Here is a 14849-nt window from a genome sequence, read left to right on the forward strand (position 1 = left end):
AATCTTCGGTACATCATATCACATAAACTCATAATACCAATCGTCATCGAACGTTAAGCATGCGGACCCTACGGGTTCGAGAACTATGTAGACATGACCGAGACACATCTCCGGTTAATAAACAATAGCAGAACTTGGATGCTCATATTGGTTCCTACATATTCTACGAAGATCTTTATCAGTCAAACCGCATAACAGCATATGTTGTTCCCTTTGTCATCGGTATTACTTGCCCGTGATTCAATCATCGTTATCATCATACCTAGTCCAATCTCGTTATCGGCAAGTCTCTTTACTCGTTCTGTAATACTTCATCCTGCAACTAACTCATTAGTCACAATGCTTGCAAGGCTTATAGTGATGAGTATTACCGAGTGGTCCCAGAGATACCTCTCCGAAACACGGAGTGACAAATCCTAATCGTGATCTATGCCAACCCAACAAACACCTTCGGAGACACCTGTAGAGCACCTTTATTATCACCCATTTACGATGTGATGTTTGGTAGCATACAAACTGTTCCTCCGGTATTCAGGAGTTGCATAATCTCATAGTTTGAGGAACTTGTATAAGTCATGAAGAAAGCAGTAGCAATGAAACTAACACGATCATAATGCTAAGCTAAAGGATGGGTCATGTCCATCACATCATTCTCCTCATGATGTGATCCTGTTTATCAAATGACAACACATGTCTATGTTTAGGAAACATAACCATCTTTGATTAACGAGCTAGTCAAGTAGAGGCATACTAGGGACTATAAGTTTTTTCTATGTATTCACACATGTACTAAGTTTCCAGTTAATACAATTCTAGCATGAATAATAAACATTTATCATGAATTAAGGAATAAATAATAACTTTAGTATTGCCTCTAGGGCATATTTTCTTCAGTCACGAGCTCGGTAATAGCTCCAAGTTCATAACTAAACCCACTCTCTACGAAGACATTGATCACCGAGCCATCGATCTCCATCTTGAACTTACCTACGCGAGAGACCCATTTGTAACCGGGATCAAGTGGAACATTATACACGAAGCCGCACTATCAAGTACTTCCAGGTTCCGTGCAGCAACCACACGGAAGAAGAAGTAGTACCAGGACGTGAAGGCTACCCTAGATGCAAGTTTCTGTATTCCTTTCCGCACCTAGATTTCGGAATCTCGGGGATGAGATTCTTGTAAGGGGGTAGGTCCGTCACACCCTGATTTTCATGCCATAACACTTAAGCTAATAAATCATGATAATATGTGGTTTTACAAAAACTTTTGAGTATTTTGGACTTTGCTTTATTGGATTTTTGTTGTTGTTTGCAAGTGCTCTAAAAAATAAATAAATCCTCCAACTCTTATACTCCTTCTCATTGACCCAAAACTTTGCCCAATGATCATGCCATGTGTATATAACAGAATAGTATTTTCTTACAAAAACAATTTGGCCAAAAAGTATTTTTCTAAATTAGGTTTTCCATAAACCACTGAGTTAAGGCTTAAACTACAAGTACTTAATTTAGGGCATGAAAAATATTTCAAAAATTATATTTGACTCCCATTAGATATATGACTTCCCTAAACCACAAATTCTTATTTTAGAAGTTGATTTACTATTTTATTTAAAGGCTTTCTCTTAGGGCCAAAAATGGTCTTTAATAGGTTAAAATTATTTTAATGTTTGAAAAATATTTTAGAAAATTTAGGGAAGCTCAGTAGACATATATTGTCCATATATAAGAGTTTCAACACATGGTAATTTTCTAATTATTGGTCAAATCCCTCAAAACCCCTTTTTGGACATTTCAAGCTTTTGAAATATTTACAAAGGAAATATTCTCCATGAAATCCTAGAAAATTATACCATTTTACCAATGCAATATTTGATGACCTTGACAAGTCTCATGTCTTGGAGAAAAAGATAACCCCATGAAACCCTCTCAAAACCATTTCTGTCCTTTTCCAAGTTTGAACAACTTTGCACTACCAAACATGTCCAAATGATCTAGAAATTGGTACACATGCTCAGATCGCCTAATCATTCACCTAGGCCAAGTGGAACAAGTTGGAGAATAGAATAACTTGATCAATGTGCCTCAAAACCCTTTCTGTCCAGAACCAAATTTGAACAACTCTACATTGTCAACTGTCTCCTTTTGACTCCAATTTTTGTGGACATACTATAATCCCCAAATGATGACACTACACCAAGTAGTGCATCAAGGAGAATAGATTTGCATGACAAAATCTGGGAGAATCAATTTTTGTTGATTTCTAGGGTTTACAAAAGTTGCATTGGCCACTTTATCTTTTTGGTCTCAAATTTTGTGGACACTACTATTTTCTAGTGCCTCTCACTCCTGTTAAGTATCATGACAAGGGAAGTCCATTTTCTTGCCCAAACCTACATCATACGCCTTCTGGCAGAAATTGAAAATGTATCACGTGATGTTAAAGGCTTCTAAGATCCCTGGAAGGTTCTATAGGAATTCAGGGCCATGTGATATTCTGTTTGATGCTCTAGAAGCAAAAGAGCCCACTGGCCGTGCAAGCGGTATAGGTGTCAATGTCTCGCACAAGAGGGCTTTCACACAACAAAGTAAAGAAGCTCAGCATGAAAAAAGTGAGGAGTGAAATGAAGCAGAATGAATTGTATGAAAGGTTGAGGAGGGACATGTATCCGGGGCTTCGAGAGGAAATTAAGGAGTCAATGATGATGTAGAAGACTCTAACACTAACAGATAGCCAGCAGATCGGAGGGGAGGCAGGCATGGATGATGCTAGTTATTGCGCGGCAACACCGCACAAGAGTAGTTGTGCATTAGTTGACCCCAGCGACACTTAGACTATAGCTACCCATGATGATGCTATATCTGATCTATCTGGAATGAAGGACAAATTGAGGGGCGTGCTTACACAATATGAAAGTACGTTAAAATGTGCAACAACCTAGGTTTGCCCACCTTCTTGGAAGAGACCCTCTTGTTGGACAATATGCCATTGAAGGCGGGATGTATGAAGTGCTACGTGGCTGAAGTAAAACATGGATTCAATAAATTTTCCCTGAAGAATGTCCTAGGGGACTTTGATGAGCACAAGACCTTGGGAGAAACACGGTTACATCACATCAAGTGTCTATGAAAGGAAATAGACTTCATAGATGAGATCCCTGAAGCCCCGCCAAGAGCAACCAATGTCGCCCTTCAACAACCAGTGACACTCTCCTTGCCACAACAGCTCTCGTGTGCTTCCCCCAAGGAACCTGATAGTCATAATCCGATAGCGGATGCATCAAGCTGTGATCAGCCCGCCAAACTTTCTGCCGTATAGGCGATGTCATCGTCCGCCGCAGAGCAGCCGGTGGTAAGGTTTACAACTGTTGAAGATGCACCACCAGTTCAGATGCCGGCCACTAAAGCAGCGGGGGCAGACTCAGCTGCACTACATGCTCTATAGACCAATGTGGTGGAACGGACTGCTAAGTAGTCTGATGCTTCAGAACCGCCTACTAAGCAGTTTATAGGTCCAGAACCGACTACTCATCAGTCCGATGACTCTGCTCCTACAACCCAGCAGTCCGTCATAGCAGCACCGCCAGCTCAACAGTCCGGCGTTGCTAAACCGTCTACTAAGTAGTCCGTCGCAGCTTTACTGTCTGCTCGGGAGTCCGCCTTTCAGCCATCTAGACCTTGGACCAGAAGTGCTTCAAGTACCAATAAGGAAGCAGACGAAAAGGCTGCATACGTGAGGAAGCATCCCCCAAGATCAAGGAGGAATGAGAAATATTGCCTCTTACTTAAGACACTCATTGCTAGAACCAAATTAACAGCAAGTTGTTCGAATCGTAGAGTAATAATACTTCTGACGACATGGATGATGCACGAATAAAATTGGCGCTTGCTACAAATAAAGCAGACGTACTTGAAGCACGCAATTACATCCATGACCAGCCATTTCTTGTTGGTGAATAGTTTGATGAGTGCAGTTCCAGTTGCCACATTTACATAAATATTGCATGGATCTAATGTCATCAAGTTATCATTCTCTGCTAGTCTAATACAATAGAGATCATTTTCAACACGATCCTAGTTACATCAGTGTGGATTTCTAGGACTTACATCTCTTCTTCAACTTTAATGTGCTTGATGCCACTCTTGTTAGATGCCTGATTTTGTAAGTTCTTAACAAACTCTGATCAACTTTTCCATACAAGGCGGTAAATGATAGACAACTGACTGCATTTTATTCCTCTCAAGGGATTGATTGTGTAAAGAAGAAAAAGGGAGAATGTGTATTTCATATGTCCTGCATTAGCAAATCGCACAACATTATATGGTAAGGATGAACGAGGGTGGGCCATTAACACGGTCGCCCGTATCTTTGAAAACACGTCCCATGCAAAATCATTTCTCTACCATATCATGAACGGTAAGTCAAATAAACAACCACGCATACACTGATTGTCTTTCAGATTTCGACATAATTCGTAAGTTCATGGTGTTCTTAATATGTAGAGATCACTGGATCTTGGTATTCATTATTCTAAACAAGAATGTAGTTTACTGCATGGATTCTCCCAGAGAGTCAATGAAGCCTAGGGATGTGACGCATCTTCAGAATTTCATGGATAGGTCTTGAATTCTAGGATGTTGATATTAACTTGCATTCATATCTGGTTCAATAATTGATGTTATGAAAATTCATCTTCATTTGCAGTGTGTTCCTATTGTGAAAAACTAAACCAGGAACCCGTTCAAGAGGGAACTACCTCTACAGCACGAGATCGTTTCTCCGGTAACACACCAACACCCGTTATTTTCAGAAAATGTATCCAATAGTTTGCAAATACCATTTCTTACAGTAGTTAAATGTTCAAGTTTCTAAGTAAACCTCTTTCTATCTCTATCCAAAGAAATAAAAGTACATCTAACACCGGTTTGGTTGTTCCTAACAAGGCAAATACATGACTAATTCTAGACAAAAAATATAGTATCCTTAGCAACAAGCAGGGACCAACCTTTGTTGGTACTATGTTTGCAGACACATGATCTCCGTCTGCAAATCTGCTGATAGTTGTGTAGATGCTCGTGAATTAGTACCAGTAAGTCTATCTTAATTAATGTCTTATACTCCACTGATGTCTACTACACAACCTTCTTCTTGTAGATGTTGTCACTACAAAAAAAACACACATCCGTGACATTTTGGGCCGAACGAAATTTTTTTCTATCATACATATGACACTTCTATGATGATAATTGTGACAAAACCCAGTATCATCATAGATGTGGTGGGCTCCTACTTCTATGAAAAAAAATCATGACAAAAAATGAGCTTTTCGTCCTGGGCGGGCCGGAGACGTAGCTGCATGACATTCTTTGGGCCGTCCATGATGGAAAAAACCGTGATAGAAGCGAGGGCGAGGAAAATTTCGGGGAGTTCCCAGTTATGGTGGGAGGTCAGGGGCCGAGCGATGCATGTTTCTCTCGTACACGTACGCGCGTGTGTGTGAGGCGTTGGCTCTAACTGAACTCGAGCGAGGCGTTGGGATCTAACTGAACCCGAGCGATTGCACTGCAGGCTACGCGTTACTGAACCCGAGCGATCGATCGATGGCTATTAACTGAACCCGATGGAGCGATTCCTTCACTACTGCTGCTAACTTAAGCCGATCGATTGGATGAACAGTGAGCATTGCGGGGGGGGGGGGGGTTGGATGAACAGTGAGCGGTGGCGTTGCCTCTGGATGAACAGGACCCCCGTGGTGTGGAGGGCTGGATGAACAGTAGACGGTGGAGGGGTGCCCGTGGAGGGGTGATTGAACAGTAGCCGGTGGAGTAGCGCGCGGTAGAAGATGGATGAACAGGAGCCCGTGGAGGCCGGAGGAGGTCGACGGTAGCCCGTGGAGGCTGGAGGAGGTCAACGGTGGAGATGAACAGTATCCCGTGGAGTCCTGTTTTGCGGTACGCCACACCCCTCCTGATGAACAGGACCCCCATTTCGACCGTAGCGTTCCAACACAAGTCCATTTCGTCCGTTTTGTGGGACGCCACACCCCTCCCGATCAACAGGACCCCCGTTTCAACTGTAGGAGGTCCGTTTCGTCCATTTTGCGGTACGCCACACCCCTCCCGATCAACAGGACCCCGTTTCGACCGTAGGAGGTCCGTTTCGTCCGTTTTTCGGTACACCACACCCTTCCTGATCAACAGGACCCCCCGTTTCGACCGTAGGAGGTTCGTTTCCTCCGTTTTGCGGTACGCCACACCCCTCCCAATCAACAGGACCCCCGTTTTGAATGTGGTCAGTCGAACACAAGGATGTTTCCTCCGTTCTGTGGTACGCTAGGCCTCGTTTCCATCGCGTGTTCCGTCCAAGCCCTCCCGATGAACACGACCACGCATTACGTTCTGACCCAGCCGGTTGGCTCCCCATGAACACGACGACGACGCTGTTTCTCCGTTCTGACCCAGCCGTGCAGACGAGCCCTGGCTGTACATATGCGCGAGTAGGCGTTCGAGACCCCGCCCGTATGTACACATACGTGGCCGTATTTTCTTTCTTGCACCCTGGCCGTTGTACGTACGTGTACATGCTACATGCGCGCCTCTACTATGACACGTGCGCGCCTCTACATCCACCAATATATATGTACGTACACGTTCACGACCAGAATGATAATGCTACGTACGCTTCGACCAGGTGGGTCCCGACTGTCAGGCAATTCCTTTCGTGCGAAGATGTAGCTGGTGGGTCCCAGCAGTCAGGGGGGTGAATCATTTTGTGTTTTTTTTGCCCGGACGCACTTCCTTGCGTGCGAAGGTGTAGCTGCTGGGTCCCAGCAGTCAGTGGGGCGAATCGTTTTTTTGCCCAGACGCACTTCCTTGCATGCGAAGGTGTAGCTGGTGGGTCCCAGCAGTCGGGGGGCGAATCGTTTTTTTCTGGATGCACTTCCTTACGTGCGAAGATGTAGCTGGTGGGTCCCAGCAGCCAGGGGGCGAATTGTTTTTTTTCGGACGCACTTCCATGTGTGCGAAGATGTAGCTCATGGGTCCCAGCAGTCAGAGAATCAGTTTTTTCACGAAATACGATGGCCCATCCAGTGGGTCCCTGCTGTCAGGTGGAGGAATAATTATTTTGCGCGTAATAAGGAGGCACTTCCTTGCGGCTGTCGTGGACCCAGCTGTCAGCCTCTCCACGTATAGTCCACATCCAATGGAAGTTGTTCCTTGACCACGTTGACCACGCCGCGCCGAGAGCACCACGGTGGTGGACGACGGCGAGGCCTAGGAAGGGCACGACACGGAGCAGGGGAAGACACGGCAGTGGATGCACACGCGGAGAGGAGTACGAGGGTTCACTGGTTCGGCTGCGCTGCAGTTGCCGCAGAATAACAGGGGGTGTGGGTGAGTGGAGGGATGGCCTGGCCAGTGGTGGGAGTATTAGGGGGCGGTGAGGCCTCCGCGGCAGCATAGCCGGCCACGGGAGACAGGAGCAGGTGGCATGACCGGCGCTGCTTTGGGCGGCTGGAGCAAGAAGACCAGAGGTTGAAGAAGCACAACGGCCGTTGGATGGACATCGTAAGGTCACTGCAGCTAGAATCGTTTATATTGACTAGGTTGACAAAGGCCTTGGTACGTCAACTTAGTAGGCCCACAGGTCAGCTTCCGAAACAATGCGCACCAGATGTCAAGGGGAGGAATCTTTTTTTGGGCGGGTGAAGCTAGAATATCCGAGATTGAAGAAGAAGCATGGCATCTATTGGATGGACATCCAACGGCCACTACTGCTAGAACCGTGTGTTGACTATAAGTTGACAAAGGCTTGCATACGCGTCAACTCTGTTTTTTTAGGGGACGCGCCAACTTAGAAGGCCAGAAGTGTGTGGCAGAGAACTTATAGCCCATTTGAGATTCGTAAGAATGTGTAGCCCATTTTTGTATTCTAATGGAATTTACTACAGCCCATTTACAGTTTGTTAAAAGTACAACCCATTTCAACCAACCGTTCAAAATAGAATTCAATAAAATTTCCCACATTTCGATGGGATCCAAAATATTTTTATCCCAAAATTTCTAGTCAGATTAAATACAATTTCAATATAAATTTATATTACGTAAAAATCCAATGAAACATTGCACTCGCAACAATTAATGAAATTAAAATTTTCAATATCCAAAAATAATATTTTATAAAGTAATTACGTGTTTGGTGCATTTTTTATAGTTACTGCCCAGTTTTTATAATTACATCCCATTTATTATTTCTTAAAGCCCATTTTCTTGTTAAGCCTAATGCATCCCTCCTAGGAAAGATTTGCAGCCTAGCGGGGCGGAGAATAACAACTTGACCTTGCCTGGGTATTCCTAAAAAAAGTATAGCTGGGCTAGCCATTTTCAGCTTGAAAAAATTAATATCTGGGCTGGGTATCTGGCCTGGGCTAGACGGGCCACAGCCCGCCCAGTTAATACCTGCAGCGATGTTTTCGTTGTTGTTCAGAGGAGAAAAATTAATATCTGGGCTAAACATCGAAAAACTCTGTAGTGCTCACACCTCAAAAACACAAATACTGCTCGAGCTGCTTGGTCCCAGCTGTCGGCCGCTTCTTGTGCAATTCTCTCGTTTATTGACTACTCCCTCCTTTCCGGTTTATAGTGCTCAATTCAAAACTCTCACCAATCAAGGTAGATGGCGAGTGGTGGAATACTTTTTGTAGTTTTGCAAAAGCACCTAATTAATGCTCTTGTTATCCTCAAAAAATTATGTTTATCAATGCATTAATTGCAATGCATGCATGCATAAAGTACATGCATTGGTCAATTTTCTCTTAATACTTGCATGCAATGATTTAATGCACCTTGGAATCTGAACATGTGATGGAAAACAACCAAATTGAGCCTTATAAAATGAAAAACTAAAATTTTGAGATAAGCCCTATAAACCGGAAAGGAGGGAGTACATAGGTTGACAATGGTGTGGGACCGTGATGTCAGGAAACCAGGAGGAAGCAAAATAAATTATATATATATATATATATATATATATATATATAAAATAAGGAGGCACTTGCGTACGTGGGGCTATGGCCCTGGTGGGTCCCCATTGTCATCCTCTCCAAGTAAAGTCATCTCCTTGCCCGCGCGCGCTTTTCGCCCGAAATAGTCAGCGCCGCCCGCCCCGCTTCCCGGTGCAGGCGATTGCTCCGCCTTCAAACGATACAAGTGCCATCCGTCCATCCATCTGCCGCCCACATTAATGATACGCGGTTGCCGAGGCGGCAACTCCGGCGCCACACGTCCGTCCTTCCAACCGCCCACCATTGCTATATAAACTATTGCGCCGGCCATAGCCGCAGTCATCCGCATCCATTCCCTTTCTCCTGTCCACGCCACTACTGCCCACCATGGCTTCCTCGTGCTCTAGCGCTCTTCGGGACAGGCGGATGACGGACCACAAGGAGATGGCAGCCATTGCTGCCGACCGGCTGGCCGACAGGCAGCCGGAGGACGACGACGTCCCAATGGAGAACATGGTAGTCGATGATCCGGCGCCAACCCCCTCCTCCGCGCCATCCTCACCGGTGCATTGCACCATGACCATCAGCGAGGCCCGTGCCCGATATATGGACACGGTGAGGCAGATGTGTGAGGAGCAGTTCCGGGTGGCGCAGGCCGACGCCAACTACAACCAACATCTCCTCCAGGAGCACCTGTAGGCGGAGGAGCAGATCGCCGCGGAGCCGGTGGAGTAGGAGGCACTGCTCGACTCGTACCGCTCCGCCCGCAAGGGCCTCCTTGAGCGATGGCGGTACCGCATGCGGGTGGCGGAGGCTGTGGCCGCCTACAAAGAGGCTAGCAAAGAGGGCGATGAAGCGGGCGAGGCGCTGTTTGGCGAGATCGAGGATGAGGAAGAGGACAATGCCGGCTATGACGAGTCCCCGCTCCACTGGCGTCGACGAGGCCCTGCTCCGCCGAGGCCCCGCGGCGCCAACAACGAGGCAGAGGACACTGCCGGCTCCGCCGAGGCCCCGCCCCGCCAACAACGAGGCACAGGACATCGCCAGCTCAGCCGAGGCCCCACCCTACCGGCAATGTGGGGGAGGATTTCCACAGCTCCACTGAGGCGCTGCCCGCCGGCAACGAGACAGATCACATCAGCGGATCCGCCGAGGCCCCGCCCCGCTGCCAATGAGGCCGCGCCACACAGAAAACGAGGAAGAGTAGAACACGGTAGGTCGCCGCCGCTCGGGTCCAAGTAAGGCCACCGCTGCTACCCTCCGGTTGAAGGCAAGCTAGGCGGGTTGACCATTGACGGCCGGTTAGCTTCTTGGCGGCGACGTGGAGTCGGAGTGCTACGCTGGAGAAGAACGCTGCTTCTACTTAACTGCTGGTGCAGTTGTCTTACTGACACGTGGGCCCAACAGGCCACATGTCAGTTATGCAACTGCACCTACAGTTAAGTCCCTGAAGCTTCTGTTCGGCTCAGCGGGACACAGGTGGGTAGCTTCGGTTAATTAATTATACCACCAGTGCACCCCTTTTTAGTTGAAGAATGTATGAAATGTAATGAAATTCGGCATATGGAATCCGACCGTGTATGAATGAATTTATTTCGATTAGTTCGAATTCCTGTATCACTGGCATTGGATGAACATGCAAAACAATACATACTAGCATTATTCCCAGGGTGATCACCTCGTTTGCAACAGTTTCACATGTACTCCCTCCGGTACTTTCTAGTCTGCATACAAGTTTAGTCTGCAGTCAAAGTATCTCTACTTTCACCAATCTTACACAAAAAAGTATGCACTTTCACAATGTGCAAAGTGAAAAGGAACAGAAGGAGTACAAAGAGTTTGAGCAGCTTTTTAGCGTTTCTGTACATTGGAATCAAACACCCAGGCCTGGCAATTCATAGAGAACATTCAAAACAATTGATGATTATGCATCTCAGCGACTCACATGTCAGAGGCAATATTTACTTCACAACTAAAGAATAAAGAAAAAATTGATCGACGCTGCTGACAGCAAAGGGCGTCCCATTCAAAAATATCAAACGCATGTCTTGCTAAAATCAATGAGCAAAATTTGACAAGGTTGTCCCATTCCAAAATATCAAATGCCTACGATTGTGGAATGGGCAGGGTTTGCCATCAGTTCGGACATTGACATGGCACCTCGTGCTAAATAAACCAGCTGTTCTTTTTGTGCAGTTCCACCAAAATCAACCAAATTCGCGCGTAGCTTGTATGATTTCGCCCTTATATGTTGCAACGCCTTGAACTTATCGGCACCTCCTTTCTTGTGGTGGAAATGAATGATTCGATGTATTCATGAACATTTTGTGCAGTTCCCATTGAAATCAAGCTGAGCACCCCTGTTTGCACAAATACAAAAAAGTGATTAGTATAAAGCAAACTGTACTATGAATTGACAGTTTGAACAGGCACCTATATGGTCCATGTAGAGCAAACTTTTAGAAAAATGGAACTCACCAGAAAGAATCCTAGAACAAAATTGTACTCGCGCATCACAGCAAAAAAATGGAGATTTGTCAGTCCTTCTGAGCTGAAGTTAGTTTGGTCTTGTGGGGAGTAATGTAACCATCCTTCAACTGCTCCTTCTGATGAGAAGATAGACAGGGCTTCTTCATCCTGGCATAATCGGAACTAGTCACTGCACGTACTCCATATTCTTCTTCAGAGGAAGATGATCCCGTTGTGCAAAGACAAGAGGACTACTAAATGCTAGCATCCCTGTTTGCTCGAAAAAAAGGAAAGGAAATATTTAAAACAACACAGATGAAGCACTTCTCAAGGACAATACCACTTTTTCATGACAGTATCTAAACAGTAGCACAACACCAATAGAGATGACAAAGCTCAATCATATGGATGAAATCAGTGGGCGAGTACCAACCTTTGTCAGGAGGCTTATTGTGTAGAGCATACAGATGAAGCACTTCTCCGGAACCATCTGTTGCTATCTACGGTGGTGGCCATGCTTACTATATACTCCTCGATTAGTTTAATGTTTCCAACATCTTCTTGTGCAGTTCCACTAAAATATATGGTATCTTCAAAGAAGATCCCTGTTTGCACAAGTAGAGATAATTACGTATTACATTAAGAGTGGCATCAAATCAGTGGCAAAACAATTGCTCGTTCCAGCCATAGCAATAAATTAAGATGCAAAACTATATCATTACTTGTGTCATCACAGTTCCAGTGCTTCATTACAGCACCGGGAGTTGATTTTTGTTTTTCTTCCGCTTGTTCTTCCCCTTCATCACTTGGTTCAATAACAGACAAGCTTCGCCTTCAATGTAAGATTTGGCATGTCAATTAGGGAGCACAAGTATAGTACTAAACTTAATTTTCTGATGAAAGTGGCAAAATACAGGCCAACAGTTGTGAAATATCCTTATCTTACCTCAATGGGATATTACGGTGCACATACAGATTGGAAGTCTTGTCTCCATTTGTGCAGTTCACTAAAATCAAGCAACATTATCGTACAAGTAGCACAACATATGAAAGCACACTGCAGAATCATGTGAAAGAAGGCTAGTACTGACCTCTCATGATGCGGAATTCAAACAACTCACAAGAAGAAGATCTGAACCAAATTCGCCTTAACGGATAGGAAGTAAGATCTCCTCTTGTGCAGTTCCACTAAGATCAAGCAATCAAGCAACGTTGTCGGTGTGACATTTTGGTTGAACTGCACAAAACACTCTTAAAACAAAAGTGTTTTGTGCAGTGCAACAAAAGGTCACAATGGCAACGAGGTGAAGTAGATAACCCTGTTTACACAGAGGTGCAAAGGAAACAATTAGTGGTCAATAACGGTGGATGACACAGAAGCCAACAAAAAGAAGCATCTACCTTATCTAAATGGGAAAGAAAGCAAGACAGTAGCATTTCTCAAACGGTGGCATTGATTAATATTAACATAGAGATTATATTAACAATAAAATTCGTTAAACATGTAATTTGCTTTTAACTGTGGCATTGCATCAATTTTCCAGCGGCATTATTAGAGGGTGTTTGTTTACAGGCACATTTTGGTGTAGGGACTAAAAAAACTCCGTCTCAGTCCCATCTAAACCAAACAGGAGGGACTTTTAGGGACTAAAAGTGGGCATTTGGGACTAAAGAAAGAAGACCCCGAGGGAGTCTTTTTGGGACTTTTTCCAACAGTTGCCCCTGCCACGCATCACACCTTGTCTCTATTAGTTCATTACTAGGGGTAACATGGTCTTTTAGCATGTCATTTAATAACATCTAGTGCATGTTTAGTCCCGAGAACCAAGCAGGTAGGGACTAGGAAGTTTTTAACCAAACATGGCCTTAGATTAACAGCAACTAATGAGTTGCACGGGATAGTGGATGTACCAGCACCATGTGCATCTACCGATGTACTGTGGTCATGCACAGTCTGTTGCAACAAAGAACAAACAACCAAGGAGTATATTTGTGTTGGTCCCAGTTTTGTTATCTTTAGACACCTTTCCCTATGTGAGCGCAACAAATCTAGTCCTTCTCAAACTCTACAGCCTTGTCCCTCCCTTTCCTTTTTCAACTAGTACTTTCGCCCCTTTCTTTCCTCTTTGAACCATGTCCTAGATTTATGCGATACAACTTTCCCCACTACTTCCCCCCATTCCTTTCCTCTTTGAACCACGTCCTAGATTCATGCTATACAACTTTCCCCCTTCATTTCCTCTTTGAACCACATCCTAGATTCATGCTATATACAACTTTTCCCACTACTTTCCCCCACTCCTTTCCTCTTTGAACTAGGTCCTAGATTCATGGTATACATGCAGCTAGAGCAATGCATGTGGAGTAAGTAAATTATACCTTAAGGTTCTTCGGGCGTGGTTCGATGGGCGACGGGACGACAACGGAGAAGAAGGGGTCCAAGGCCCTCCCGCGCCGCCGCTGGGTGGAAAGTGAACAACTGCGCCGGTAGTGGATTCCCTCCCTTGCCGACGGCGACAGCGTTACGCCTCCTTCCCTTCTCGGCGGATGGATCCTGCCGGCTCTTTGAGAAGCAGTGAGGGAAGAGAGAGGCCAACGAAATCTTGTTTAGATCTGGAGAGGGCGAGAGAGTGTGAAGAGAGCAACTACAAGCGCTGAGGCTCTAGCGTGTATATATATATACTAGAGAGAGAGTGTGAAGCATGCAAACCCTAGAAAACGAGTGCCGAGGCTGCAGCTTATACGTGATGAGGTGATTATACGGTCACTACGAGATCATATAGCTCCGTATCCATCCATTTTGACCAGTCAAAGAATCCTCCTGGCACAAATTAAGCTCAAGTGTAGTTATCGAACTCGAGACCTCAAGTTTGATGAGCGAACAGGCTAACCAGCTACACAACCCTCCCGTTATGTTCAACGAGAGGAAAATAACCTTTTATACATTCCTGCATTCGTGTGACAAGCATGCCGTGTTTTGTGTGTGTGTGTGTGTGTGGGAGTCATTGGGATTTCAATCATAATCGTGTCAAATGGCTTTGGTGGTAAGACTATCCACAGTGCTGCAGAAATAATGCAGCCTTAATCACCTTACCTCTCTCCACGTAGTACGTTGGGTCCCACCAGTCAGAGGGTGAAACAAACAAATTAATAAGAAAAATTAAAAGCGCCAGCGGTGTATCTTACCTCACACATCTCGCTACTTCTCGGGAACACTGTCCAATTGATCCCTCTATTCGCTCACGTACTATTTTAAGTGAATCCTTATTATAACATGCACACAAATTTTGGGCACTTGTATTCGACTTAAGTCAGTGTGCCACCGTATCTCGTATACTTACTACTCCCTCCGTCTAGGTGTAATAAGTCACGT

This window comes from Triticum aestivum, chromosome 2B (assembly GCF_018294505.1).
Source record: "Triticum aestivum cultivar Chinese Spring chromosome 2B, IWGSC CS RefSeq v2.1, whole genome shotgun sequence".
Taxonomy (NCBI): Eukaryota; Viridiplantae; Streptophyta; class Magnoliopsida; order Poales; family Poaceae; genus Triticum; species Triticum aestivum.